General features: G+C 51.5%; 12 non-coding genes and 5 pseudogenes across 12 annotated transcripts; all 17 read right to left on the bottom strand.

Annotated features, from left to right (window-relative positions):
- Positions 1 to 847: 847 nt before the first annotated feature.
- On the bottom strand, positions 848 to 1018 carry LOC140267807 (U2 spliceosomal RNA; annotated as a pseudogene).
- Positions 1019 to 1293: 275 nt separating this feature from the next.
- On the bottom strand, positions 1294 to 1407 carry LOC140267956 (U5 spliceosomal RNA). The gene has a single exon (XR_011907484.1). It is a non-coding gene; the product is annotated as a U5 spliceosomal RNA (small nuclear RNA).
- A 409-nt stretch (positions 1408 to 1816) lies between these two features.
- Positions 1817 to 2007, bottom strand: LOC140267717 (U2 spliceosomal RNA). The gene has a single exon (XR_011907307.1). It is a non-coding gene; the product is annotated as a U2 spliceosomal RNA (small nuclear RNA).
- Positions 2008 to 2282: 275 nt separating this feature from the next.
- On the bottom strand, positions 2283 to 2396 carry LOC140267831 (U5 spliceosomal RNA). Its single transcript, XR_011907369.1, has one exon. It is a non-coding gene; the product is annotated as a U5 spliceosomal RNA (small nuclear RNA).
- Positions 2397 to 2785: 389 nt separating this feature from the next.
- Positions 2786 to 2976, bottom strand: LOC140267676 (U2 spliceosomal RNA). The gene has a single exon (XR_011907268.1). It is a non-coding gene; the product is annotated as a U2 spliceosomal RNA (small nuclear RNA).
- Positions 2977 to 3241: 265 nt separating this feature from the next.
- On the bottom strand, positions 3242 to 3355 carry LOC140267963 (U5 spliceosomal RNA). Its single transcript, XR_011907489.1, has one exon. It is a non-coding gene; the product is annotated as a U5 spliceosomal RNA (small nuclear RNA).
- A 386-nt stretch (positions 3356 to 3741) lies between these two features.
- Positions 3742 to 3957, bottom strand: LOC140267771 (U2 spliceosomal RNA; annotated as a pseudogene).
- A 4995-nt stretch (positions 3958 to 8952) lies between these two features.
- LOC140267789 (U2 spliceosomal RNA) lies at positions 8953 to 9129 on the bottom strand (annotated as a pseudogene).
- Positions 9130 to 9404: 275 nt separating this feature from the next.
- LOC140267943 (U5 spliceosomal RNA) lies at positions 9405 to 9518 on the bottom strand. The gene has a single exon (XR_011907471.1). It is a non-coding gene; the product is annotated as a U5 spliceosomal RNA (small nuclear RNA).
- A 388-nt stretch (positions 9519 to 9906) lies between these two features.
- On the bottom strand, positions 9907 to 10097 carry LOC140267734 (U2 spliceosomal RNA). Its single transcript, XR_011907322.1, has one exon. It is a non-coding gene; the product is annotated as a U2 spliceosomal RNA (small nuclear RNA).
- A 249-nt stretch (positions 10098 to 10346) lies between these two features.
- Positions 10347 to 10460, bottom strand: LOC140267951 (U5 spliceosomal RNA). Its single transcript, XR_011907479.1, has one exon. It is a non-coding gene; the product is annotated as a U5 spliceosomal RNA (small nuclear RNA).
- A 409-nt stretch (positions 10461 to 10869) lies between these two features.
- On the bottom strand, positions 10870 to 11070 carry LOC140267759 (U2 spliceosomal RNA; annotated as a pseudogene).
- Positions 11071 to 16060: 4990 nt separating this feature from the next.
- LOC140267802 (U2 spliceosomal RNA) lies at positions 16061 to 16233 on the bottom strand (annotated as a pseudogene).
- Positions 16234 to 16508: 275 nt separating this feature from the next.
- Positions 16509 to 16622, bottom strand: LOC140267830 (U5 spliceosomal RNA). The gene has a single exon (XR_011907368.1). It is a non-coding gene; the product is annotated as a U5 spliceosomal RNA (small nuclear RNA).
- A 409-nt stretch (positions 16623 to 17031) lies between these two features.
- Positions 17032 to 17222, bottom strand: LOC140267722 (U2 spliceosomal RNA). Its single transcript, XR_011907311.1, has one exon. It is a non-coding gene; the product is annotated as a U2 spliceosomal RNA (small nuclear RNA).
- A 290-nt stretch (positions 17223 to 17512) lies between these two features.
- LOC140267942 (U5 spliceosomal RNA) lies at positions 17513 to 17626 on the bottom strand. The gene has a single exon (XR_011907470.1). It is a non-coding gene; the product is annotated as a U5 spliceosomal RNA (small nuclear RNA).
- A 384-nt stretch (positions 17627 to 18010) lies between these two features.
- On the bottom strand, positions 18011 to 18210 carry LOC140267761 (U2 spliceosomal RNA). Its single transcript, XR_011907338.1, has one exon. It is a non-coding gene; the product is annotated as a U2 spliceosomal RNA (small nuclear RNA).
- Positions 18211 to 22933: the final 4723 nt, after the last annotated feature.

Below are 22933 nucleotides of genomic sequence, written 5' to 3'. Positions count from 1 at the left end.
TCTCCATCTGCCATGAGCCTTTCCCCAGCCGGCGAGGCTGCGGCCGCCTCCGCAATCCAGACAGCAGCCCCCGTCCCAAGGCCCATCTTTGCCTCGTGGACCTCCTGACGCAACTCCACCTGCGGCCTCTGCCTCCGGATCTCCAAACCTCCAGCCACTGTGGCGTATGTGCGGGTACGTTTGGGGCAGTCCCGAAGCAGGTGCCCCGCATCCCCGCACCCATGACAGTGCCGGGGTGCATCACAGGTGGCAGCACCGTGCCCACTTCCCCCACAGTTCCGGCAGCAAACTTGGACGCAGCCCGTCGCCAGGTGTCCAAACCTGCGACATTGTCTGCAAAACAGTGGCTGCCCGGAGTAAAAAAGAAATCCCCTGTCCGCCCCAATTGAAAAGTATGCAGGGGGGTGCTTTAATCCGTCCATGCTGTCTGGATCCTCCCCCAACAGCACCCTGAACTGCCTCCGACCTGTCCAGATCCCAAAACTGTCCCGCAGATATTTCGGCTGCATGTCCACTTTCCCGTACCTCCTGAGGAACCCAGCCACTGCCTCGTCCCCGACGTATGGGTTGTAAACGTGGATAGTCACAATCCTCAAATTTCTCTGGTAAAGAGGCACCACTCTGAACCTGGAAAAGGGCTCCATCTCTGCCTTTTCCTGAAATGTTGCTTGGATCTGATCGTACTGCTGCTGGCTGTTCAAAGTTAGATCATATCCCCCATCGGCTGCGTTCCATTGCAAACAGAAAATCTGTGCCGGATCAACTTTCAAACCTGCGACGATGACAGTTCTGACGAACCACTCCCGATCTCCAAAATGACTTTTCTTGTCTTTTAAAACAAACCTCAAAGAATTTCGCAGACCAGCATAAAATGCTGTCTGGGATGGATGTTTAATGACCATTTTTTCCTCCAAAAAAAAACGATACACCTAAATCATCCAGGCTCCTTACATCGCTTGGCTCTGGTAACTTAAACCACTTACTGCACTTGATCTTAGCCAAAAGGCCGAGAAGCGATAATTGTCCACTGGTTCACGTCCGAGGGCCCTTCCTGGAAAAATGCGCACTTGTGGCGGTGTTCTTTTTATGGCCATAGGTGGCCAGAGAGTCACTTTGCACCTCCGCCCACCCGCTGCACTGAGCACTCTTCAGCCCTTTTAAATGGTATAACTTTGCACTCCCGCGAGCACCATTCAAGCAACATCGGCACAGTCACAACAAGTAAGGCGACTCTACTTAGGGAAGTCACTCTGCACACGAACAAGATTTCTTTTGCACAGACAGAAAGGGCTTCACCCGCAAAGGTAAAGCCTGCCAAAAATAGAAACAACTCATTAGTTCTGCTCTCCACGGAAGTCTCTAGTAAAAAGCGAAAGACTTGTACGTTATGAAGAGAAACCAGAGTACGATTATCCGTCACTGCGGGAGCAGGGCACCAGGCCAGTTGGCATAGCCACCTTCCCCATGGTGAGCTTTGCTTGGTTGAGACGCTTGCTCCCCCTTGCTCCTCGGCTGACCAAGTAGGAACAATCCGGCCCTATTCGATGGCTGCCTTGTCTTTTACTCTTTGCAAAAGACAAGGCAGCCACAAACACCACGGGAAACACCGTATTGAGGCTTTGTTCTGAGCGCTCATTCGGTGTCGCGTTTCTTTCAAGCAATTCTCCCGGTTAACCCGCACTCGGCTCGCTCCCAGAGCCGTGTTACAGTCTGCCTCGCATTCACTCCCTTTTCTCAGCAGACTAAAAAAAAATTTCATCTTGGGCTCCCTGAAACTTCCATCCTGCACCACTGTTTGCTTTTTCACAAGAGCAGAGAAGAGCGCACCGTTCCCAGCGGCACTGCAGTACCGGGTTGATGCTTGGAATGAACGGAGCAAGCTCCTTTTTCAACTCCTGTTCCTAAAAATCCATTTAATATGTAGTCCTCGTATAGAGGACATATCAGATATTAAACTGATAAGAACAGATACTACACTTGATCTTAGCCAAAAGGCCGAGAAGCGATAACTGTCCACTGGTTCACGTCCGAGGGCCCTTCCTGGCACAATGCGCACTTGTCGCGGTGTTCTTTTTATGGCCATAGGTGGCCAGAGAGTCACTTTGCACCTCCACCCACCCGCTGCACTGAGCACTCTTCAGCCCTTTTAAATGGTATAACTTTGCACTCCCTTGAGCACCATTCAAGCAACATCGGCACAGTCACAACAAGTAAGGCGACTCTACTCAGGGAAGTCACTCCGCACAGGAACAAGATTTCTTTTGCACAGACAGAAATGGCTTCACCCGCAAAGGTAAAGCCTGCCAAAAATAGAAACAACTCATTAGTGCTGCTCTCCACGGAAGTCTTTAGTAAAAGGCGAAAGACTTGTACGTTATGAAGAGAAACCAGAGTACGATTATCCGTCACTGCGGGAGCAGGGCACCAGGCCAGTTGGCATAGCCACCTTCCCCATGGTGAGCTTTGCTTGGTTGAGACGCTTGCTCCCCCTTGCTCCTCGGCTGACCAAGTAGGAACAATCGGGCCCTATTCGATGGCTGCCTTGTCTTTTACTCTGTGCAAAAGACAAGGCAGCCACAAACACCACGGGAAACACCGTATTGATTGAGGCTTTGTTCTGAGCGCTCATTCGGTGTCGCGTTTCTTTCAAGCAATTCCCGGTTTGCCCGCACTCGGCTCGCTCCCAGAGCCGTGTTAATTGTCTGCCTCGCATTCACTCCCTTTTCTCAGCAGACTAAAAGAAACTTCCATCCTGCACCACTTTTTGCTTTTTCACAAGAGCAGAGAAGAGCGCACCGTTCCCAGCGGCACTGCAGTACCGGGTCGATGCTTGGAGTGAACGGAGCAAGCTCCTTTTTCAACTCCTGTTCCTATAAATCCATTTAATATGTAGTCCTCATATAGAGGACATATCAGATATTAAACTGATAAGAACAGATACTACACTTGATCTTAGCCAAAAGGCCGAGAAGCGATAACTGTCCACTGGTTCACGTCCGAGGGCCCTTCCTGGCACAATGGGCACTTGTCGCGGTGTTATTTTGCACTGCGCGGTGTCACTTTGCACCTCCGCCCACCCGCTGCACTGAGAACTCTTCAGCCCTTTTAAATGGTATAACTTTGCACTCCCGCGAGCACCATTCAAGCAACATCGGCACAGTCACAACAAGTAAGGCGACTCTACTCAGGGAAGTCACTCTGCACAGGAACAAGATTTCTTTTGCACAGACAGAAAGGGCTTCACCCGCAAAGGTAAAGCCTGCCAAAAATCGAAACAACTCATTAGTAATGATCTCCATGGAAGTCTTTAATAAAAGGCGAAAGACTTGTACGTTATGAAGAGAAACCAGAGTACGATTATCCGTCACTGCGGGAGCAGGGCACCAGGCCAGTTGGCATAGCCACCTTCCCCATGGTGAGCTTTGCTTGGTTGAGACGCTTGCTCCCCCTTGCTCCTCGGCTGACCAAGTAGGAACAATCGGGCCCTATTCGATGGCTGCCTTGTCTTTTACTCTGTGCAAAAGACAAGGCAGCCACAAACACCACGGGAAACACCGTATTGAGGCTTTGTTCTGAGCGCTCATTCAGTGTCACGTTTCTTTCAAGCAATTCTGCCGGTTAGCTCGCACTCGGGTCGCTCCCAGAGCCGTGTTAAAGTCTGCCTCGCATTCACTCCCTTTTCTCAGCAGACTAAAAGAAATTTCCATCCTGGACCACTGTTTGCTTTTTCACAAGAGCAGAGAAGAGCGCACCGTTCCCAGCGGCACTGCAGTACCGGGTCGATGCTTGGAGTGAACGGAGCAAGCTCCTTTTTCAACTCCTGTTCCTAAAAATCCATTTAATATGTAGTCCTCGTATAGAGAACATATCAGATATTAAACTGATAAGAACAGATTTTTTTTTTTTTTTTTTTTTTTTTTTTTTTTTTTTTTTTATTACAAAACTTCCAAGAAACATTTAGAACAACATGACAAACCAATCAAAGCAATGCTTTACATGTCCGACACAAAAACCATACAAACATAAGAAACAACCACAAAGAAACACTACCCGCTCATGAAAATAAAGTCTTCCATCGCTCTCTTGCAGCGTGATACCTGACTTTTCCTCCTCCATTCTTCTCATGCGTCCAATCTCTGCCCTCACCCTTGCCACCACCCTTCCCACCTGCCAGTCCACATTGTTTTTAATCAACGCCGTCCTTGCATCCCACAGCGCCACCTTTCCCATAGACAGATCCAACCATAACAGAAAACCCTCCCTACCTTTCCCCCTTAAACCCAAGCCCAGCATTATCATGTCATACTTTAAAGACCCCAATCTTGGAAAAAAAAGAACCAACTCAACCCACACTTTTGTTGCAAACCCACATTCCCAAAACACATGCTCAATTGTCTCATCAGCCCCACACCCCTCCCTTGGGCACAAACTCCCCCGTGTCAACCCGTGTCTATTTAAAACTTCCCTGACTGGCAACCTCCTGTGTAAGGCGAGCCAATTTATATCCCTCGCCCTGTTTGTGAGACCTTTCTGCTGTGTGAAAACCCACCCTTGTTGCCCCACCCCATACACCCCCACCGGCCCCCTTTTTTCCACCAGAGCCCTGTACAGGCGCCGGTGACTGAAGCACAGGTCCCCCTCCTGACACTCTGGGTGCTTTTTCCCCCAGCATACCACCTGCCTATAATACGGGGGTAAGACATCCCCCTTTGGCTTTCGATTGTCCCATAACACCAATCTCCTGAAGGGGAATGACAACCAAAACAGCAAAAGTGCCTGAAAATGATGGCCACTGGTCTGTTGCACAGACCTGCACAAAAAGGAAAAGAAAACCACATCCAACTTAAGTGGGATGTCCGGCACACCCCTCCCTCCCATCCGAACTTCCTGGTACATCCACTCCCTTCTCACATATTCATACCCCCCCCCATACAAAGGAAAAAACATCTCTCATGAAACTTCTCCTATATTGAGGAGGTAAAGGAAAAACATACGCTAGGTATACCAAAAATGGCAAAATATCAGCCTTCAAAACCAGCACTCTACCACTTAAGGAAAGTTGCCGGGATTTCCACAGCCCCATCCGCGAACGGGCTGCAGCCAGACGCCTTCCCCAATTTAATTCTGCACTCCCCTCTCCCTGAAACTCTACCCCCAGGACTCTCACTGGGCCCTGGCACTGGGGCAGACCAGCTAGGCCTCCCACCCTACCAGCCCATGGTCCAAAAAACTTAATGGTGGACTTCCCTAAGTTCACTTTGGCCCCCGACACTATCGAAAAACTCTCCACCACTTCCAACAGCCGTGTGACCGACCTCTCTGTTGTCAAAAAAAAGGTCATGTCATCCGCATACTGCATCACTGTCAACTTGTCTGGACCTGCTCCAGGAAGGTGCAGACCCACCACACCCGGGTCCCCCCGCACCACCGCACCCAGCGGCTCCATGTAAGCCACAAAGAGCAGCGGGGAGAGTGGGCATCCCTGCCTCACCCCAGTTCTCTGTGCCACCACTGTACCCAAGTGCCCGTTCACCATAACTCTGCTCCCCACCCCCTTGTACATGATCTCCAACCACTCTATGAAACGGGGCCCAAATCCCATCCTCTCCAAAACTGCAAAAAGAAACCTGTGGTTCACCCTGTCAAACGCTTTCTCCATATCTAACCCCACCAAACTCATATTGATCCCCCGCTCCTCCACCCAATGAATACAGTCCCTCACCAATCCCAGATTCCACTGTATTAGCCTTCCCTCCACCCCACACGTCTGATCCTCATGGATTACATGAGGTAGAGCCTTCCGAAGACGACCAACTAGGACTCGAGCCACAATTTTGTAGTCCACACAGAGCAACGTGATCGGCCTATAGCTTTCCATTCGCTCCCTGTCCCCTTTCTTATACAAGAGAGATATGACCCCCTCCCTCATTGTTTTCCCTAAGCCCCTCCCTTCCAAAACAGATTTAACCACCTCCCACACATCCCTCCCCAAAATCCCCCAAAAAACCAAAAAAAAATTCCTTGGGCAGCCCATCAATCCCAGGCACCTTGCCTGATGGCAGCCCCTTCATGGCCTCCTCCACCTCTGCCATGGTCACCGGGCCCTCCATCCCCTCAACTATATCTCCAGGAACCCTTCTCTGCAGAGACCCTAAAAACCTTCCCAGGCCATCCTCACCCACAGCCCCCTCCCCAAAAACTTCCCCAAAAAACAGAGAAGCTACCTCCACCATCTCCAGTGGGTCTGTCACAGAACCCCCACCTTTCCCACGCAGCTGCGGGATACATCCCCTTGCCTGGGCTGTCTTAACCTGCTTGAAAAAGTAAGCACTGCAGCGTTCCCCCAACTCAAACTTCTCCTTTCTACACCGAAATAAAAACACCCTAGCCCTCTCCCTAAAATAAATCCCTAACTTACCCTTTACCGCTTCAACTGCCTCCCTATCCAGCGTCTCCCCCTTACTCCCTGCTGTCACCAAAAATTGTAGTCTCCTCTGTAAGTGCACAAACTCCCTTCTCCTCTCCCGTGCTCTCACTGTGCTATATGAGATCGCCAATAGGCGAGTATTGTGTTTTACCCCCTCCCACCAGTCCACCACTGATCCGAAACAAGGCTTAAGCTGTTCCCACACCCCATAATGGAAAGAAAAACTTTTCCGGAAAGCCTTTTCCTTCAAGATTTCACAATTTAGCCTCCAAAACCCCCTCCCAAAAAGGGGTGCCTCCACCTCAAAGGTCACCCGGAGTTGGCCGTGATCTGTGAACCAGAGGGGCGACACTGCAGCATCTTTCACCTCCACCACCTTTGGCAAAAAAACAAAATCTATCCTACTGCGTGAACCCCTAGAATTTGACCATGTGAATCCTTCCCCTGACCTATCCACCACCCTGAAACTATCCTGTAAATTAAAGTCCATCACTACATCCCTCAAATAAGGCAAACTAAAATCCCCAATGCCTTCAAAAGAGACATTAAAATCCCCCCCCACAACCAAAACCCTGTTGGTAACACAAACATCAGGCAACGCCAAAAAAAGATCCCTCCGTCCCTGTGGTTCTGCTGGGGCATAAACAGTGATGAACCGAAAATAGACCCCCCTCCAGTCCGCATCAACCACTAGTACCCTCCCCTGTACCACAGAAAAACTCCCCGACACATGAAAATCCCTATCCCCAAATAAAATACCCACCCCACAAGAGTGAACCCCTCCCACCCCCCACCTTGAAATCCCCCTCTTCCATCCATCAGAGAAGACCCTTACATCTCCCCCATCCCTTAAATGAACCTCCTGTAAAAAACAAACCTGGAAAGGGACCTGGGCCAAATAATGAAAAATCCCCCCCCTCTTCCCCTTATCTCTCATCCCCCTCACATTGACTGTTAAAACTGTAAAGGTCCCTTTCAGGCCTTCTCTTTCTCTCCCAGTAGGCCCTCGGAACCACTCCCCACAGACCCCCCCGATCCGTAGACCTCGCACTCCTCAAGGTAGGCCACACTGCTGGGCGACCTGGCCTCAAAAACAGAGCGTGACGAGCTCAGGGGTGAAACAGCCCCCCCCTCCCCTGGCCCAGTCCCCCCATCTATGTTATCAGCCCTCGCACCATCTTGGGTGCCCCCGGAGGCCCCGCCCTCCCCTTCCGCACCCCTGCTTACTCCTTGATGCCTCTCGGAGGCCGCAGGTACCCCCTCCATTACATCAGACCCCCTGCAGGAACCCTTCGGCCCCAAGTCCACACCCAATGACCCCGAATGTCCTGGTGAAGTCGAAGGCACCTCTCCTTCACACGCACTGTCCATCGACTGAACGGCACCCTCTCGCTGTTTCTTCCTCCTCCTTCTTCCCTTCACCTGTGTTTCAGCACGGACCGCTTCAGCTGAGGACTCTGTGTAGTCCTCACCTGAAGAGACCCTCTGCCTCCTCACTCCACCAATCGCTGCCATCACCATCTCCACCGTCTCCTCCTCCGAACTCGCCGCACAATCTGCCCAGGATCCTGTCAGCGGCAGACAGTCTCCAAAGCTCACCATAACACTCACACCTTCACGATCACCTCCCAAGTCCGATGGGTCTGCCGCTCCTTCTACGTTGCCCTTCCCTGGGACATCTCCATCTGCCATGAGCCTTTCCCCAGCCGGCGAGGCTGCGGCCGCCTCCGCAATCCGGACAGCAGCCCCCGTCCCAAGGCCCATCTTTGCCTCGTGGACCTCCTGACGCAACTCCACCTGCGGCCTCTGCTTACGGATCTCCAAACCTCCAGCCACTGTGGCGTATGTGCGGGTACGTTTGGGGCAGTCCCGAAGCAGGTGCCCCGCATCCCCGCACCCATGACAGTGCCGGGGTGCATCACAGGTGGCAGCACCGTGCCCACTTCCCCCACAGTTCCGGCAGCAAACTTGGACGCAGCCTGTCGCCAGGTGTCCAAACCTGCGACATTGTCTGCAAAACAGTGGCTGCCCGGAGTAAAAAAGAAATCCCCTGTCCGCCCCAATTGAAAAGTATGCAGGGGGGTGCTTTAATCCGTCCATGCTGTCTGGATCCTCCCCCAACAGCACCCTGAACTGCCTCCGACCTGTCCAGATCCCAAAACTGTCCCGCAGATATTTCGGCTGCATGTCCACTTTCCCGTACCTCCTGAGGAACCCAGCCACTGCCTCGTCCCCGACGTATGGGTTGTAAACGTGGATAGTCACAATCCTCAAATTCCTCTGGCAAAGAGGCACCACTCTGAACCTGGAAAAGGGCTCCATCTCTGCCTTTTCCTGAAATGTTGCTTGGATCTGATCGTACTGCTGCTGGCTGTTCAAAGTGAGATCATATCCCCCATCGGCTGCGTTCCATTGCAAACAGAAAATCTGTGCCGGATCAACTTTCAAACCTGCGACGATGACAGTTCTGACGAACCACTCCCGATCTCCAAAATGACTTTTCTTGTCTTTTAAAACAAACCTCAAAGAATTTCGCAGACCAGCATAAAATGCTGTCTGGGATGGATGTTTAATGACCATTTTTCCTCCAAAAAAAAAAAAAAAACGATACACCTAAATCATCCAGGCTCCTTACATCGCTTGGCTCTGGTAACTTAAACCACTTACTGCACTTGATCTTAGCCAAAAGGCCGAGAAGCGATAACTGTCCACTGGTTCACGTCCGAGGGCCCTTCCTGGCACAATGCGCACTTGTCGCGGCGTTCTTTTTATGGCCATAGATGGCCAGAGAGTCACTTTGCACCTCCGCCCACCCGCTGCACTGAGCACTCTTCAGCCCTTTTAAATGGTATAACTTTGCACTCCCGCGAGCACCATTCAAGCAACATCGGCACAGTCACAACAAGTAAGGCGACTCTACTCAGGGAAGTCACTCTGCACAGGAACAAGATTTCTTTTGCACAGTCAGAAAGGGCTTCACCCGCAAAGGTAAAGCCTGCCAAAAATAGAAACAACTCAATAGTGCTGCTCTCCACGGAAGTCTTTAGTAAAAGGCGAAAGACTTGTACGTTATGAAGAGAAACCAGGATACGATTATCCTTCACTGCGGGAGCAGGGCACCAGGCCAGTTGGCATAGCCACCTTCCCCATGGTGAGCTTTGCTTGGTTGAGACGCTTGCTCCCCCTTGCTCCTCGGCTGACCAAGTAGGAACAATCGGGCCCTATTCGATGGCTGCCTTGTTTTTTACTCTGTGCAAAAGACAAGGCAGCCACAAACACCACGGGAAACACCGTATTGATTGAGGCTTTGTTCTGAGCGCTCATTCGGTGTCGCGTTTCTTTCAAGCAATTCCCGGTTTGCCCGCACTCGGCTCGCTCCCAGAGCCGTGTTAAAGTCTGCCTCGCATTCACTCCCTTTTCTCAGCAGACTAAAAGAAACTTCCATCCTGCACCACTTTTTGCTTTTTCACAAGAGCAGAGAAGAGCGCACCGTTCCCAGCGGCACTGCAGTACCGGGTCGATGCTTGGAGTGAACGGAGCAAGCTCCTTTTTCAACTCCTGTACCTAAAAACCCATTTAATATGTAGTCCTCGTATAGAGGACATATCATATATTAAACTGATAAGAACAGATACTACACTTGATCTTAGCCAAAAGGCCGAGAAGCGATAACTGTCCACTGGTTCACGTCCGAGGGCCCTTCCTGGCACAATGCGCACTTGTCGCGGCGTTCTTTTTATGGCCATAGGTGGCCAGAGAGTCACTGAGCACTCTTCAGCCCTTTTAAATGGTATAACTTTGCACTCCCGCGAGCACCATTCAAGCAACATCGGCACAGTCAGAACAAGTAAGGCGACTCTACTCAGGGAAGTCACTCTGCACAGGAACAAGATTTCTTTTGCACAGACAGAAAGGGCTTCACCCGCAAAGTTAAAGCCTGCCAAAAATAGAAACAACTCATTAGTGCTGCTCTAAACGGAAGTCTTTAGTAAAAGGCGAAAGACTTGTACGCTATGAAGAGAAACCAGAGTACGATTATCCGTCACTGCGGGAGCAGGGCACCAGGCCAGTTGGCATAGCCACCTTCCCCATGGTGAGCTTTGCTTGGTTGAGACGCTTGCTCCCCCTTGCTCCTCGGCTGACCAAGTAGGAACAATCGGGCCCTATTCGATGGCTGCCTTGTCTTTTACTCTGTGCAAAAGACAAGGCAGCGACAAACACCACGGGAAACACCGTATTGAGGCTTTGTTCTGAGCGCTCATTCGGTGTTGCGTTTCTTTTAAGCAATTCTCCCGGTTAGCCCGCACTCGGCTCGCTCCCAGAGATGTGTTAAAGTCTGCCTCGCATTCACTCCTTTTTCTCAGCAGACTAAAAGAAAATTTCATCTTGGGCTCCCTGAAACTTCCATCCTGCACCACTGTTTGCTTTTTCACAAGAGCAGAGAAGAGCGCACCGTTCCCAGCGGCACTGCAGTACCGGGTCGATGCTTGGAGTGAACGGAGCAAGCTCCTTTTTCAACTCCTGTTCCTAAAAATCCATTTAATATGTAGTCCTCGTATAGAGGACATATCAGATATTAAACTGATAAGAACAGATTTTTTTTTTTTTTTTTTTTTATTACAAAACTTCCAAGAAACATTTAGAACAACATGACAAAACAGTCAAAGTAATGCTTTACATGTCCGACACAAAAACCATACAAACATAAGAAACAACCACAAAGAAACACTACCCGCTCATGAAAATAAAGTCTTCCATCGCTCTCTTGCAGCGTGATACCCGTACTTTTCCTCCTCCATTCTTCTCATGCATCCAATCTCTGCCCTCACCCTTGCCACCACCCTTCCCACCTGCCAGTCCACATTGTTTTTAATCAACGCCGTCCTTGCATCCCACAGCGCCACCTTTCCCATAGACAGAACCAACCATAACAGAAAACCCTCCCTACCTTTCCCCCTTAAACCCAAGCCCAGCATTATCATGTCATACTTTAAAGACCCCAATATTGGAAAAAAAAGAACCAACTCAACCCACACTTTTGTTGCAAACCCACATTCCCAAAACACATGCTCAATTGTCTCATCAGCCCCACACCCCTCCCTTGGGCACAAACTCCCCCGTGTCAACCCGTGTCTATTTAAAACTTCCCTGACTGGCAACCTCCTGTGTAAGGCGAGCCAATTTATATCCCTCGCCCTGTTTGTGAGACCTTTCTGCTGTGTGAAAACCCACCCTTGTTGCCCCACCCCATACACCCCCACCGGCCCCCTTTTTTCCACCAGAGCCCTGTACAGGCGCCGGTGACTGAAGCACAGGTCCCCCTCATGACACTCTGGGTGCTTTTTCCCCCAGCATACCACCTGCCTATAATACGGGGGTAAGACATCCCCCTTTGGCCTTCTATTGTCCCAGGACACCAATCTCCTGAAGGGGAATGACAACCAAAACAGCAAAAGTGCCTGAAAATGATGGCCACTTGTCTGTTGCACAGACCTGCACAAAAAGGAAAAGAAAACCACATCCAACTTAAGTTGGATGTCCGGCACACCCCTCCCTCCCATCCGAACTTCCTGGTACATCCACTCCCTTCTCACATATTCATACCCCCCCCATACAAAGGAAAAAACATCTCTCATGAAACTTCTCCTATATTGAGGAGGTAAAGGAAAAACATACGCTAGGTATACCAAAAATGGCAAAATATCAGCCTTCAAAACCAGCACTCTACCACTTAAGGAAAGTTGCCGGGATTTCCACAGCCCCATCCGCGAACGGGCTGCAGCCAGACGCCTTCCCCAATTTAATTCTGCACTCCCTTCTCCCTGAAACTCTACCCCCAGGACTCTCACTGGGCCCTGGCACTGGGGCAGACCAGCTAGGCCTCCCACCCTACCAGCCCATGGTCCAAAAAACTTAATGGTGGACTTCCCTAAGTTCACCTTGGCCCCCGACACTATTGAAAAACTCTCCACCACTTCCAACAGCCGTGTGACCGACCTCTCTGTTGTCAAAAAAAAGGTCATGTCATCCGCATACTGCATCACTGTCAACTTGTCCGGACCTGCTCCAGGAAGGTGCAGACCCACCACACCCGGGTCCCCCCGCACCACCGAACCCAGCGGCTCCATGTAAGCCACAAAGAGCAGCGGGGAGAGTGGGCATCCCTGCCTCACCCCAGTTCTCTGTGCCACCACTGTACCCAAGTGCCCGTTCACCATAACTCTGCTCCCCACCCCCTTGTACATGATCTCCAACCACTCTATAAAACGGGGCCCAAATCCCATCCTCTCCAAAACTGCAAAAAGAAACCTGTGGTTCACCCTGTCAAACGCTTTCTCCATATCTAACCCCACCAAACTCATATTGATCCCCCGCTCCTCCACCCAATGAATACAGTCCCTCACCAATCCCAGATTCCACTGTATTAGCCTTCCCTCCACCCCACACGTCTGATCCTCATGGATTACATGAGGTAGAGCCTTCCGAAGACGACCAACTAGGACTCGAGCCACAATTTTGTAGTCCACACAGAGCAACGTGATCGGCCTATAGCTTTCCATTCGCTCCCTGTCCCCTTTCTTATACAAGAGAGATATGACCCCCTCCCTCATTGTTTTCCCTAAGCCCCTCCCTTCCAAAACAGATTTAACCACCTCCCACACATCCCTCCCCAAAATCCCCCAAAAAAACAAAAAAAATTCCTTGGGCAGCCCATCAATCCCAGGCACCTTGCCTGATGGCAGCCCCTTCATGGCCTCCTCCACCTCTGCCATGGTCACCGGGCCCTCCATCCCCTCAACTATATCTCCAGGAACCCTTCTCTGCAGAGACCCTAAAAACCTTCCCAGGCCATCCTCACCCACAGCCCCCTCCCCAAAAACTTCCCCAAAAAACAGAGAAGCTACCTCCACCATCTCCAGTGGGTCTGTCACAGAACCCCCACCTTTCCCACGCAGCTGCGGGATACATGCCCTTGCCTGGGCTGTCTTAACCTGCTTGAAAAAGTAAGCACTGCAGCGTTCCCCCAACTCAAACTTCTCCTTTCTACACCGAAATAAAAACACCCTAGCCCTCTCCCTAAAATAAATCCCTAACTTACCCTTTACCGCTTCAACTGCCTCCCTATCCAACGTCTCCCCCTTATTCCCTGCTGTCACCAAAAATTGTAGTCTCCTCTGTAAGTGCACAAACTCCCTTCTCCTCTCCCGTGCTCTCACTGTGCTATATGAGATCGCCAATAGGCGAGTATTGTGTTTTACCCCCTCCCACCAGTCCACCACTGATCCGAAACAAGGCTTAAGTTGTTCCCACACCCCATAATGGAAAGAAAAACTTTTCCGGAAAGCCTTTTCCTTCAAGATTTCACAATTTAGCCTCCAAAACCCCCTCCCAAAAAGGGGTGCCTCCACCTCAAAGGTCACCCGGAGTTGGCCGTGATCTGTGAACCAGAGGGGCGACACTGCAGCATCTTTCACCTCCACCACATTTGGCAAAAAAACAAAATCTATCCTACTGCGTGAACCCCTAGAATTTGACCATGTGAATCCTTCCCCTGACTTATCCACCACCCTGAAACTATCCTGTAAATTAAAGTCCATCACTACATCCCTCAAATAAGGCAAACTAAAATCCCCAATGCCTTCAAAAGAGACATTAAAATCCCCCCCCACAACCAAAACCCTGTTGGTAACACAAACATCAGGCAACGCCAAAAAAAGATCCCTCCGTCCCTGTGGTTCTGCTGGGGCATAAACAGTGATAAACCGAAAATAGACCCCCCTCCAGTCCGCATCAACCACTAGTACCCTCCCCTGTACCACAGAAAAACTCCCCGACACATGAAAATCCCTATCCCCAAATAAAATACCCACCCCACAAGAGTGAACCCCTCCCACCCCCCACCTTGAAATCCCCCTCTTCCATCCATCAGAGAAGACCCTTACATCTCCCCCATCCCTTAAATGAACCTCCTGTAAAAAACAAACCTGGAAAGGGACCTGGGCCAAATAATGAAAAATCCCCCCCCTCTTCCCCTTATCTCTCATCCCCCTCACATTGACTGTTAAAACTGTAAAGGTCCCTTTCAGGCCTTCTCTTTCTCTCCCAGTAGGCCCTCGGAACCACTCCCCACAGACCCCCCCGATCCGTAGACCTCGCACTCCTCAAGGTAGGCCACACTGCTGGGCGACCTGGCCTCAAAAACAGAGCGTGACGAGCTCAGGGGTGAAACAGCCCCCCCCTCCCCTGGCCCAGTCCCCCCATCTATGTTATCAGCCCTTGCACCATCTTGGGTGCCCACGGAGGCTCCGCCCTCCCCTTCCGCACCCCTGCTTACTCCTTGATGCCTCTCGGAGGCCGCAGGTACCCCCTCCATTACATCAGACCCCCTGCAGGAACCCTTCGGCCCCAAGTCCACACCCAATGACCCCGAATGTCCCGGTGAAGTCGAAGGCACCTCTCCTTCACACGCACTGTCCATCGACTGAACGGCACCCTCTCGCTGTTTCTTCCTCCTCCTTCTTCCCTTCACCTGTGTTTCAGCACGGACCGCTTCAGCTGAGGACTCTGTGTAGTCCTCACCTGAAGAGACCCTCTGCCTCCTCACTCCACCGATCGCTGCCATCACCATCTCCACCGTCTCCTCCTCCGAACTCGCCGCACAATCTGCCCAGGATCCTATCAGTGGCAGACAGTCTCCAAAGCTCACCATAACACTCACACCTTCACGATCACCTCCCAAGTCCGATGGGTCTGCCGCTCCTTCTACGTTGCTCTTCCCTGGGACATCTCCATCTGCCATGAGCCTTTCCCCAGCCGGCGAGGCTGCGGCCGCCTCCGCAATCCGGAGAGCAGCCCCCGTCCCAAGGCCCATCTTTGCCTCGTGGACCTCCTGACGCAACTCCACCTGCGGCCTCTGCCTCCGGATCTCCAAACCTCCAGCCACTGTGGCGTATGTGCGGGTACGTTTGGGGCAGTCCCGAAGCAGGTGCCCCGCATCCCCGCACCCATGACAGTGCCGGGGTGCATCACAGGTGGCAGCACCGTGCCCACTTCCCCCACAGTTCCGGCAGCAAACTTGGACGCAGCCCGTCGCCAGGTGTCCAAACCTGCGACATTGTCTGCAAAACAGTGGCTGCCCGGAGTAAAAAAGAAATCCCCTGTCCGCCCCAATTGAAAAGTATGCAGGGGGGTGCTTTAATCCGTCCATGCTGTCTGGATCCTCCCCCAACAGCACCCTGAACTGCCTCCGACCTGTCCAGATCCCAAAACTGTCCCGCAGATATTTCGGCTGCATGTCCACTTTCCCGTACCTCCTGAGGAACCCAGCCACTGCCTCGTCCCCGACGTATGGGTTGTAAACGTGGATAGTCACAATCCTCAAATTCCTCTGGCAAAGAGGCACCACTCTGAACCTGGAAAAGGGCTCCATCTCTGCCTTTTCCTGAAATGTTGCTTGGATCTGATCGTACTGCTGCTGGCTGTTCAAAGTGAGATCATATCCCCCATCGGCTGCGTTCCATTGCAAACAGAAAATCTGTGCTGGATCAACTTTCAAACCTGCGACGATGACAGTTCTGACGAACCACTCCCGATCTCCAAAATGACTTTTCTTGTCTTTTAAAACAAACCTCAAAGAATTTCGCAGACCAGCATAAAATGCTGTCTGGGATGGATGTTTAATGACCATTTTTTCCTCCAAAAAAAAAAACGATACACCTAAATCATCCAGGCTCCTTACATCGCTTGGCTCTGGTAACTTAAACCACTTACTGCACTTGATCTTAGCCAAAAGGCCGAGAAGCGATAACTGTCCACTGGTTCACGTCCGAGGGCCCTTCCTGGCACAATGCGCACTTGTCGCGGTGTTCTTTTTATGGCCATAGGTGGCCAGAGAGTCACTTTGCACCTCCGCCCACCCGCTGCACTGAGCACTCTTCAGCCCTTTTAAATGGTATAACTTTGCACTCCCGCGAGCACCATTCAAGCAACATCGGCACAGTCACAACAAGTAAGGCGACTCTACTCAGGGAAGTCACTCTGCACAGGAACAAGATTTCTTTTGCACAGACAGAAAGGGCTTCACCCGCAAAGGTAAAGCCTGCCAAAAATAGAAACAACTCATTAGTGCTGCTCTCCACGGAAGTCTTTAGTAAAAGGCGAAAGACTTGTACGTTATGAAGAGAAACCAGAGTACGATTATCCGTCACTGCGGGAGCAGGGCACCAGGCCAGTTGGCATAGCCACCTTCCCCATGGTGAGCTTTGCTTGGTTGAGACGCTTGCTCCCCCTTGCTCCTCGGCTGACCAAGTAGTAACAATCGGGCCCTATTCGATGGCTGCCTTGTCTTTTACTCTGTGCAAAAGACAAGGCAGCCACAAACACCACGGGGAACACCGTATTGAGGCTTTGTTCTGAGCGCTCATTCGGCGTCGCGTTTCTTTCAAGCAATTCTCCCGGTTAGCCCGCACTCGGCTCGCTCCCAGAGCCGTGTTAAAGTCTGCCTCGCATTCACTCCCTTTTCTCAGCAGACTAAAAGAAAATTTCATCTTGGGCACCCTGAAACTTCCATCCTGCACCACTGTTTGCTTTTTCACAAGAGCAGAGAAGAGCACACCGTTCCCAGCAGCACTGCAGTACCGGGTCGATGCTTGGAGTGAACGGAGCAAGCTCCTTTTTTAACTCCTGTTCCTACAAATCTATTTAGTATGTAGTCCTCGTATAGAGGACATATCAGATATTAAACTGATAAGAACAGATACTACACTTGATCTTAGCCAAAAGGCCGAGAAGCGATAACTGTCCACTGGTTCACGTCCGAGGGCCCTTCCTGATACAATGCGCACTTGTCGCGGTGTTCTTTTTATGGCCATAGGTGGCCAGAGAGTCACTTTGCACCTCCGCCCACCCGCTGCACTGAGCACTCTTCAGCTGAGCACTCTTCAGCCCTTTTAAATGGTATAACTTTGCACTCCCGCGAGCACCATTCAAGCAACATCGGCACAGTCACAACAAGTAAGGCGACTCTACTCAGGGAAGTCACTCTGCACAGGAACAAGATTTCTTTTGCACAGTCAGAAAGGGCTTCACCCGCAAAGGTAAAGCCTGCCAAAAATAGAAACAACTCAATAGTGCTGCTCTCCACGGAAGTCTTTAGTAAAAGGCGAAAGACTTGTACGTTATGAAGAGAAACCAGGATACGATTATCCTTCACTGCGGGAGCAGGGCACCAGGCCAGTTGGTATAGCCACCTTCCCCATGGTGAGCTTTGTTTGGTTGAGACGCTTGCTCCCCCTTGCTCCTCGGCTGACCGAGTAGGAACAATCGGGCCCTATTCGATGGCTGCCTTGTCTTTTACTCTGTGCAAAAGACAAGGCAGCCACAAACACCACGGGAAACACCGTATTGAGTCTTTGTTCTGAGCGCTCATTCGGTGTCGCGTTTCTTTCAAGCAATTCTCCCGGTTAGCCCTCACTCGGCTCGCTCCCAGAGCCGTGTTAAAGTCTGCCTCGCATTCACTCCCTCTTCTCAGCAGACTAAAAGAAAATTTCATCTTGGGCTCCCTGAAACTTCCACAAGAGCAGAGAAGAGCGCACCGTTCCCAGCGGCACTGCAGTACCGGGTCAATGCTTGGAGTGAACGGAGCAAGCTCCTTTTTCAACTCCTGCTCCTAAAAATCCATTTAATATGTAGTCCTCGTATAGAGGACATATCAGATATTAAACTGATAAGAACAGATTTTTTTTTTTTTTTTTTTTATTACAAAACTTCCAAGAAACATTTAGAACAACATGACAAACCAATCAAAGCAATGCTTTACATGTCCGACACAAAAACCATACAAACATAAGAAACAACCACAAAGAAACACTACCCGCTCATGAAAATAAAGTCTTCCATCGCTCTCTTGCAGCGTGATACCCGTACTTTTCCTCCTCCATTCTTCTCATGCGTCCAATCTCTGCCCTCACCCTTGCCACCACCCTTCCCACCTGCCAGTCCACATTGTTTTTAATCAACGCCGTCCTTGCATCCCACAGCGCCACCTTTCCCATAGACAGAACCAACCATAACAGAAAACCCTCCCTACCTTTCCCCCTTAAACCCAAGCCCAGCATTATCATGTCATACTTTAAAGACCCCAATCTTGGAAAAAAAAGAACCAACTCAACCCACACTTTTGTTGCAAACCCACATTCCCAAAACACATGCTCAATTGTCTCATCAGCCCCACACCCCTCCCTTGGGCACAAACTCCCCCGTGTCAACCCGTGTCTATTTAAAACTTCCCTGACTGGCAACCTCCTGTGTAAGGCGAGCCAATTTATATCCCTCGCCCTGTTTGTGAGACCTTTCTGCTGTGTGAAAACCCACCCTTGTTGCCCCACCCCATACACCCCCACCGGCCCCCTTTTTTCCACCAGAGCCCTGTACAGGCACCGGTGACTGAAGCACAGGTCCCCCTCCTGACACTCTGGGTGCTTTTTCCCCCAGCATACCACCTGCCTATAATACGGGGGTAAGACATCCCCCTTTGGCTTTCGATTGTCCCATAACACCAATCTCCTGAAGGGGAATGACAACCAAAACAGCAAAAGTGCCTGAAAATGATGGCCACTGGTCTGTTGCACAGACCTGCACAAAAAGGAAAAGAAAACCACATCCAACTTAAGTGGGATGTCCGGCACACCCCTCCCTCCCATCCGAACTTCCTGGTACATCCACTCCCTTCTCACATATTCATACCCCCCCCATACAAAGGAAAAAACATCTCTCATGAAACTTCTCCTATATTGAGGAGGTAAAGGAAAAACATACGCTAGGTATACCAAAAATGGCAAAATATCAGCCTTCAAAACCAGCACTCTACCACTTAAGGAAAGTTGCCGGGATTTCCACAGCCCCATCCGCGAACGGGCTGCAGCCAGACGCCTTCCCCAATTTAATTCTGCACTCCCCTCTCCCTGAAACTCTACCCCCAGGACTCTCACTGGGCCCTGGCACTGGGGCAGACCAGCTAGGCCTCCCACCCTACCAGCCCATGGTCCAAAAAACTTAATGGTGGACTTCCCTAAGTTCACTTTGGCCCCCGACACTATCGAAAAACTCTCCACCACTTCCAACAGCCGTGTGACCGACCTCTCTGTTGTCAAAAAAAAGGTCATGTCATCCGCATACTGCATCACTGTCAACTTGTCTGGACCTGCTCCAGGAAGGTGCAGACCCACCACACCCGGGTCCCCCCGCACCACCGCACCCAGCGGCTCCATGTAAGCCACAAAGAGCAGCGGGGAGAGTGGGCATCCCTGCCTCACCCCAGTTCTCTGTGCCACCACTGTACCCAAGTGCCCGTTCACCATAACTCTGCTCCCCACCCCCTTGTACATGATCTCCAACCACTCTATGAAACGGGGCCCAAATCCCATCCTCTCCAAAACTGCAAAATGAAACCTGTGGTTCACCCTGTCAAACGCTTTCTCCATATCTAACCCCACCAAACTCATATTGATCCCCCGCTCCTCCACCCAATGAATACAGTCCCTCACCAATCCCAGATTCCACTGTATTAGCCTTCCCTCCACCCCACACGTCTGATCCTCATGGATTACATGAGGTAGAGCCTTCCGAAGACGACCAACTAGGACTCGAGCCACAATTTTGTAGTCCACACAGAGCAACGTGATCGGCCTATAGCTTTCCATTCGCTCCCTGTCCCCTTTCTTATACAAGAGAGATATGACCCCCTCCCTCATTGTTTTCCCTAAGCCCCTCCCTTCCAAAACAGATTTAACCACCTCCCACACATCCCTCCCCAAAATCCCCCAAAAAACCAAAAAAAATTCCTTGGGCAGCCCATCAATCCCAGGCACCTTGCCTGATGGCAGCCCCTTCATGGCCTCCTCCACCTCTGCCATGGTCACCGGGCCCTCCATCCCCTCAACTATATCTCCAGGAACCCTTCTCTGCAGAGACCCTAAAAACCTTCCCAGGCCATCCTCACCCACAGCCCCCTCCCCAAAAACTTCCCCAAAAAACAGAGAAGCTACCTCCACCATCTCCAGTGGGTCTGTCACAGAACCCCCACCTTTCCCACGCAGCTGCGGGATACATGCCCTTGCCTGGGCTGTCTTAACCTGCTTGAAAAAGTAAGCACTGCAGCGTTCCCCCAACTCAAACTTCTCCTTTCTACACCGAAATAAAAACACCCTAGCCCTCTCCCTAAAATAAATCCCTAACTTACCCTTTACCGCTTCAACTGCCTCCCTATCCAGCGTCTCCCCCTTATTCCCTGCTGTCACCAAAAATTGTAGTCTCCTCTGTAAGTGCACAAACTCCCTTCTCCTCTCCCGTGCTCTCACTGTGCTATATGAGATCGCCAATAGGCGAGTATTGTGTTTTACCCCCTCGCACCAGTCCACCACTGATCCGAAACAAGGCTTAAGCTGTTCCCACACCCCATAATGGAAAGAAAAACTTTTCCGGAAAGCCTTTTCCTTCAAGATTTCACAATTTAGCCTCCAAAACCCCCTCCCAAAAAGGGGTGCCTCCACCTCAAAGGTCACCCGGAGTTGGCCGTGATCTGTGAACCAGAGGGGCGACACTGCAGCATCTTTCACCTCCACCACCTTTGGCAAAAAAACAAAATCTATCCTACTGCGTGAACCCCTAGAATTTGACCATGTGAATCCTTCCCCTGACCTATCCACCACCCTGAAACTATCCTGTAAATTAAAGTCCATCACTACATCCCTCAAATAAGGCAAACTAAAATCCCCAATGCCTTCAAAAGAGACATTAAAATCCCCCCCCACAACCAAAACCCTGTTGGTAACACAAACATCAGGCAACGCCAAAAAAAGATCCCTCCGTCCCTGTGGTTCTGCTGGGGCATAAACAGTGATGAACCGAAAATAGACCCCCCTCCAGTCCGCATCAACCACTAGTACCCTCCCCTGTACCACAGAAAAACTCCCCGACACATGAAAATCCCTATCCCCAAATAAAATACCCACCCCACAAGAGTGAACCCCTCCCACCCCCCACCTTGAAATCCCCCTCTTCCATCCATCAGAGAAGACCCTTACATCTCCCCCATCCCTTAAATGAACCTCCTGTAAAAAACAAACCTGGAAAGGGACCTGGGCCAAATAATGAAAAATCCCCCCCCTCTTCCCCTTATCTCTCATCCCCCTCACATTGACTGTTAAAACTGTAAAGGTCCCTTTCAGGCCTTCTCTTTCTCTCCCAGTAGGCCCTCGGAACCACTCCCCACAGACCCCCCCGATCCGTAGACCTCGCACTCCTCAAGGTAGGCCACACTGCTGGGCGACCTGGCCTCAAAAACAGAGCGTGACGAGCTCAGGGGTGAAACAGCCCCCCCCTCCCCTGGCCCAGTCCCCCCATCTATGTTATCAGCCCTCGCACCATCTTGGGTGCCCCCGGAGGCCCCGCCCTCCCCTTCCGCACCCCTGCTTACTCCTTGATGCCTCTCGGAGGCCGCAGGTACCCCCTCCATTACATCAGACCCCCTGCAGGAACCCTTCGGCCCCAAGTCCACACCCAATGACCCCGAATGTCCTGGTGAAGTCGAAGGCACCTCTCCTTCACACGCACTGTCCATCGACTGAACGGCACCCTCTCGCTGTTTCTTCCTCCTCCTTCTTCCCTTCACCTGTGTTTCAGCACGGACCGCTTCAGCTGAGGACTCTGTGTAGTCCTCACCTGAAGAGACCCTCTGCCTCCTCACTCCACCAATCGCTGCCATCACCATCTCCACCGTCTCCTCCTCCGAACTCGCCGCACAATCTGCCCAGGATCCTGTCAGCGGCAGACAGTCTCCAAAGCTCACCATAACACTCACACCTTCACGATCACCTCCCAAGTCCGATGGGTCTGCCGCTCCTTCTACGTTGCCCTTCCCTGGGACATCTCCATCTGCCATGAGCCTTTCCCCAGCCGGCGAGGCTGCGGCCGCCTCCGCAATCCGGACAGCAGCCCCCGTCCCAAGGCCCATCTTTGCCTCGTGGACCTCCTGACGCAACTCCACCTGCGGCCTCTGCTTCCGGATCTCCAAACCTCCAGCCACTGTGGCGTATGTGCGGGTACGTTTGGGGCAGTCCCGAAGCAGGTGCCCCGCATCCCCGCACCCATGACAGTGCCGGGGTACATCACAGGTGGCAGCACCGTGCCCACTTCCCCCACAGTTCCGGCAGCAAACTTGGACGCAGCCTGTCGCCAGGTGTCCAAACCTGCGACATTGTCTGCAAAACAGTGGCTGCCCGGAGTAAAAAAGAAATCCCCTGTCCGCCCCAATTGAAAAGTATGCAGGGGGGTGCTTTTATCCGTCCATGCTGTCTGGATCCTCCCCCAACAGCACCCTGAACTGCCTCCGACCTGTCCAGATCCCAAAACTGTCCCGCAGATATTTCGGCTGCATGTCCACTTTCCCGTACCTCCTGAGGAACCCAGCCACTGCCTCGTCCCCGACGTATGGGTTGTAAACGTGGA

The sequence above is a fragment of the Leuresthes tenuis genome, unplaced genomic scaffold (genome assembly GCF_036924035.1).
Source record: "Leuresthes tenuis unplaced genomic scaffold, fLeuTen1.0.hap1 SCAF_13, whole genome shotgun sequence".
Lineage (NCBI taxonomy): Eukaryota > Metazoa > Chordata > Actinopteri > Atheriniformes > Atherinopsidae > Leuresthes > Leuresthes tenuis.
The sequence above is the reverse complement of the archived record's forward strand: the minus strand, read 5'-3'. Positions and strand labels throughout refer to the sequence as shown.